Raw genomic sequence first — 6,000 nt, forward strand, 5'->3', positions numbered from 1 at the left:
ATATAATACAGAAATACTTTAGGATATCATTCGGATTAAAATCTCACCTATTAAAAGACAAACATTCAATTAGAGCAAATGGTGGAGCCAGACTCCTAACAGACATAAAGATCAATATTGCGAGTCAAGTGCAGTACCACTGGTATGGATGCTGTGCAGGTACTATGAGCTAACCTTACCAGACAGTGAGGTCAGGCAAGTTGCATAATATGTACTCTGGGCAATCTGCCTATGAATCTCAGTGCCATTCACATTGTCAGGCACCCACAGTCAGTCCGTTGCATTTCAGGAGCATTGGTGGGCAAAAGGCTTTTTTAAAAAACAGATTATATAAGACAGCTTCCCATTCAATGCTGGTTCCATTATGGGACAAATGGTGCATTTAAATAGGCGGCGCAGTGGTTAGCACTACAGCCTCACAGCTCCAGGGACCCGGGTTCGATTCTGGGTACTGCCTGTGTGGAGTTTGCAAGTTCTCCCTGTGTCTGCGTGGGTTTTCTCCGGGTGCTCCGGTTTCCTCCCACAAGCCAAAAGACTTGCAGGTTGATAGGTAAATTGGCCATTATAAATTGTCACTAGTATAGGTAGGTGGTAGGGAAATATAGGGACAGGTGGGGATGTTTGGTAGGAATATGGGATTAGTATAAATGGGTGGCTGATGGTCGGCACAGACTCGGTGGGCCGAAGGGCCTGTTTCAGTGCTGTATCTCTAATCTAATCTAATCTAAACCCAGGGTTCAATGAACCTCGTGCCCAACTGCCTCTTAGCCCCGCTGCATACTTAGCATTCAGGGACTTCAAACATGCTGTAGGCCTCAGGCTACCATGCTTGATTTTCTAAGAAGTAGATGCCCCCCATTGCACTATGAAACCCATAATGTTGAGCTCAAACTGAAAAATTTGATATCAGCTGTAATATTGTTTCAATCATATAAGGCAAATAACAAGAATGGGAAATTATGTCCATCAAGCTAACCTACCTGCTAAACATTTCCAAAAGTTTTTTTTTTATTTCTAGACTTAGATCTGCCACCTGAACACTGATAAATTAATTTACTTTAGTGGTTTAGATCAGCATCAGCACACAATGTAACAGCATACCAGCATATTGGATTGAGTGTCTATGTTGAAATTTGTGCTGGTTACCAAAGGCAAATCTTAGTCAACAGGCAATGCTTTCATTGTTGCAGTTCCTTTCATTCATCACCTGTAAAGGTTTCCCTTTGGATGAATATTGTATTTGTTACTTAAATATTCAGTTTCAGATAGCAGAATACAAGTTCTGTAGTTATTGTACTGTAGTCAGTGATCCCAGGTACTGAAGACAGTCTTTGCGTTGGTCTTCAATTGAAAGAAGACTTTTTACATTCCATGTTGCACGTGTCCTAGGGTTTTTAAATAATGTAATGCATTCAATATATGCCCATTGCCTTGACAGTTCCTTTTATAATCTGCTTTCTTTTGGTAACAACCAAACAAATTGTTACGAGAAAAACAGTATATATTAAATATGTAGCATTGACTTTCAATTTAGTTGTAAATAAGCAGAAGAAAAGCATTGGTGTGTCAGGGAAGAGTGCATAAAGCAATATTTTGAAATTGTATGAAATTGATAAAATTCTATATTTTCTCACTTCCGCAAAAATAACATTTTAAAAGATCAATTCAAATGACCAGCTCCCAGTGTATAAGTCTTTTTGAGACTTTTTAAAACAGCCCTGGAGGTTAGATACCGATAATCCTAGATATACAATCCCAACTATCATCTATTACTAATGTAACAAAATAGATTCATTTCATTGCATGTTTGAGTCCTCTTTAAACAGAGAGTAAAGGGACGAATTTTCCTGACCGTAGCCCCAAGGCAATGCCCATATACCAGACAAAAATAGGAAAAAAGGATGCATTTGGCTGGGTCTCCATCCAGGTGCCTGCCCGAAATATATATTCAAAAAAATCTGATTCAGGGATGTCCAACAGGGTCAGAGTCGGGGAAAATCTGGAAGTCAACTGAGTGGATCAGAATCTGTGATCGCAAGTCAATTGAACCAATTAATTTTGACTTCCAGGTTTCATGTGTCTAAGCTGCACTGTAATGTGCACCTACATGAAGTCATCACAGCTATATTTAAAGGGACAGTCCACAAATGTAAATGGAAAGTGTTCAGGGTGAATGGTGAACATAGAGAAGTAGCCAAGGTACGACAAAAGTTGGGCATGTGGGGGCAGCGATCTCTCTCCATTGTGGGTAAGAACCTGGTCATCAGGTGCGAGGCACTCACGTTATTGCTCTACGTGGCGCAGGTCTGGCCCATACCCCACTCCTGCGCCGTGGCAGTCACCCGAGCCATTTTCCGCTTCGTCTGGGGATCTAAAATGGACTGGGTCCGGAGGGACACGATGTTCAAATCTCTGGACAAGGGCGGGAAAAATGTACCCAACGTGGCCCTCATCCTGATGACCACCTTCGTGTGCGGCTGCATCAAGCTGTGTGTAGATCCCCAGTACGCAAACTCCAAGTGTCACTACGTGCTGAGGTTCTATCTGTCCCCGGTGTTGCGAAGGATGGGCCTGGTCACATTGCCGCGGAACGCTCCATGCAGTTGGGCGGTGCCGTACCACCTATCCTTCGTGGAGCAGTTTCTGCGGGAAAACACTTTTGACCACCGGTCCATCAGGCAGTGGTCTGCACGGAATGTCCTCAAGGCCCTACGGGAAAAGGAAACGGTGGATCATGTCGGATGGTTCCCCGAGCAGACCGTCAAAGTCATTTGGCGGAATGCCTCATCACCAGAACTTTCAAACAAGCACCAAGACGTAGCTTGGCTGGTGGTGAGAAGGGCCCTCCCCGTCAGATCCTTCATGCACCCGAAGTCTCGCCCCCTCCGCACAATGCCCCCGCGTTGGCTGTGGTGGGGAAGAGACGGTCGCCCACCTCCTCCTGGAATGTGCCTTTGCAAAGCAGGTGTGGAAAGAGATGCAGTGGTTTTTGTCAAGGTTCATCCCAAGCAGCTCTGTAACACAGGAGTCTGTGCTCTACGGGCTGTTCCCAGGGACGCACACCGAGACAAACATCAACTGCTGCTGGAGGACTATCAATTCGGTGAAAGACGCCCTTTGGTCTGCCCGAAACATGCTGGTCTTCCAGCGCAAAGAGTTGTCCACCACCGAATGTTGCAGACTGGCACATTCCAAGGTCCAGGACTACGTGCTGAGGGACGCACTAAAGCTTGGGGCAGCCGCAGCAAAGGCTCAATGGGGAAAGACCACAGTGTAAGGTTCCCCCACCAAGCTGGACTGAGGGTCTGGATCAATGGGAAACCCCTCGAACTGTATCGTTAATATTCTCAATTGCTGTAAATGTAAAACTGTAATTGACATGACAATTGTGAAACGGAAGGGTTGGGAAGAAACACATGACAGTATTGAAGGAAACTGATCTCCCTTGCAATGTTTGTATTTTTTGGTGCTGTTTGGAAACTGTTTGGCAATGTAATTTTTGCAGATTTTTATGAATAAAGTATATTTTGGAAATAAAAAAAAAGAACATAGAGAAAGGGCAGCACCTTGATGATGCCTTTCTGGGTTTACTGCTGGATGCAGTCAGACGGATGAGGAAGGACATATTTTTCCACAGCAATGGGAGGATAAAACCTGCTGCTCTTACCAAAAAGGCATTGTTGGAGGAAGCTGAGGAGGTGAGTAGCAGGATTGTTGTGCCCAGGTCATGGATACAGTATAGAAAGTGTTTTAATGACCGAACCAGATCAGGGTAAGTGAATACATTTGCTGATTCAATACTTCTTGTGTTTTCAGCACCTTTTCCCCACTATCACTGTCTTGCTAAACATTCTCTATCACATTACTCTTCACACCCACTCAACTTTCAGTGGAACCCAGCCTTCATTTCCAATGCACTTTGTCACCTCCCTTTATCTATTCATGGTTGAGACTCAACCTAATCTTTATGTAATGTAATACATGTATCTCATAGTCACCCTCACTGAATGCACTGCATTCATCAGCTGAATACAAAACTTTCACTTATACACAGGTCTGACTTTGCACCTCTTGCAGGAGCTGAGAGTGCAAAACAAGGAGGGGAGAATTGGCAGTGATACCCAGCTCAAATTGTCCAGCTTACTGATGCAGAGGAGAAGGCCCTGGAAATAAGTGGCACCTCTGCATCCCTCTCAGTCAGAGATGGAGGGACAGGGAGATCACAGGTGTAGAATTACAAATATCTTGAATACACTTATGGCTGGCTTAATTTCATTAATGACTAAATTATGAGAAGGTGGAGTATGGTGATTGTTAAGATTGAGACTTTGCCACAACTAATATCACTATTTTTGTCTTCTAGGGCCTTCACATACAGCAAGTACATTTGTGAGGCAAGTGCAAATACTCTCTCTACTTTGGGTTCACTTACAGTTAGTTGGGTTTTCACTTGGTGATCCACACCTCACAAGCAGACACTGGTGGCAGAGATAGCTGTGGAGAGTCCATGTCGGGGTCTCAATTCTCACCAAGTTCTGCTCAGTTGAACACAGATGTTGAACTCCAGGGGCTATCATTGAGAAGGAGAATGCTAGAGGTGCATCAGCAACTTAACCAGGAGCTGACAGATGTGCCATGCATACTCTACACAATAGTGGTGGAGTTAACTTGATCACAAGTAGATTGGGAAAATGGCTGTCATGGAGAAAGAGTCCAACGCCATTCAAGCATAGCTCTCAAATAAGTCAATGTGTGCCATGGCATGGCTGTGCAGACTTCAGATGCCAACTTGTCTGCTGCCTTAAACAGAATGGTAGATACCTTTATCATGGCCTTCCAATATGGCACTGAGCTGCATCATGCTGAGCTACAGCAGAGTAGTAGAAGTCATGTAGCACTGGCCCAGGAGAGAAAGATGATGAAAGGGTCATGGAAATGGGAACTCCACTCTCCAAGCGCTCCCACTTCTAATCCATTGTCCCTCCCTCAGTCATTATCAAACATGCTACCTCATCCCCTAATGGAGCAGTCTCTGGCAGGACACTTGGGCTCCAAAACTCACAGATTATAGGCCAAGAGCATCTGATTAGTCGAGGCAGGTATCTGAGCAGCTTTCCTCTATCTCTGCTGAAGCCACACAGAATGCACCATATAGAAGAAGTAAGAAGCATAAGTTGTTGAAATTGTAATTTAGCAAGGGTATATGCATAGGTGTTGGACAAAATGCTATGTTAAAGTTTCCTTTTTTATAATGCCACATAAAATTTGTTGATTAGCTCCACTTCCACATTATTGCATTCCAAAGGCCAACTCACCTTTTTTTCTTTCGTGTTGAATCTCAATACAGGGCAGGACCTCATTGGGTGGAATGACTATTTAGTGTAAGGTGAGCAACAAGAGGTGTGGGATGCGGTTGGTGGTGGGAGCAGAGCATGAGCTTCATTTGTTTTGTTTCACAGTTAAACCTTTGCGATAGTCGAGTATCCCAGGTGCACCATCTTCATTCTCCTGCTCTTCATCTTCTATGATTTCCTCATCTGAAGATGAGTGATGAGGTCCTTTTGTCCTCGTCTATCTCCAAACCCCCTCTCCTGTGATTGTACCAATCCCACTACAGCACATCATTGCTGCCATGGATAGTGATGGTCTTCCTCTTCTGCCATGGTGTCAAACACATCCAAGGTGCTTCTCATTCTGATCTTGTCAAGTTGAAATTCTCCAACGTTGAACAAAGCCACAAGAGCATCCTCTGACAAGCATTTGCCAGAGGGAACTGAGACAACAGCTGCAATAAGTGAGGTTTTATTCAGATGGGGCAACGACAAGTTTAAATAACCACCTGAACTGCTGCTCAAACTTGCTTCTGTTTCACTCTGTCAGTTTCCCATGCTTGGAAACCTGTCCAGCTCAAGTGAAATGTGGAGAAAAAAATATAAAATTACCTCATTGACGCTTCCTAAAGACATTAATTGCATCAATAAGTACCCACCCACCTGCAGT

Source organism: Heterodontus francisci, chromosome 5, assembly GCF_036365525.1.
Source record: "Heterodontus francisci isolate sHetFra1 chromosome 5, sHetFra1.hap1, whole genome shotgun sequence".
Classification (NCBI taxonomy): Eukaryota; Metazoa; Chordata; class Chondrichthyes; order Heterodontiformes; family Heterodontidae; genus Heterodontus; species Heterodontus francisci.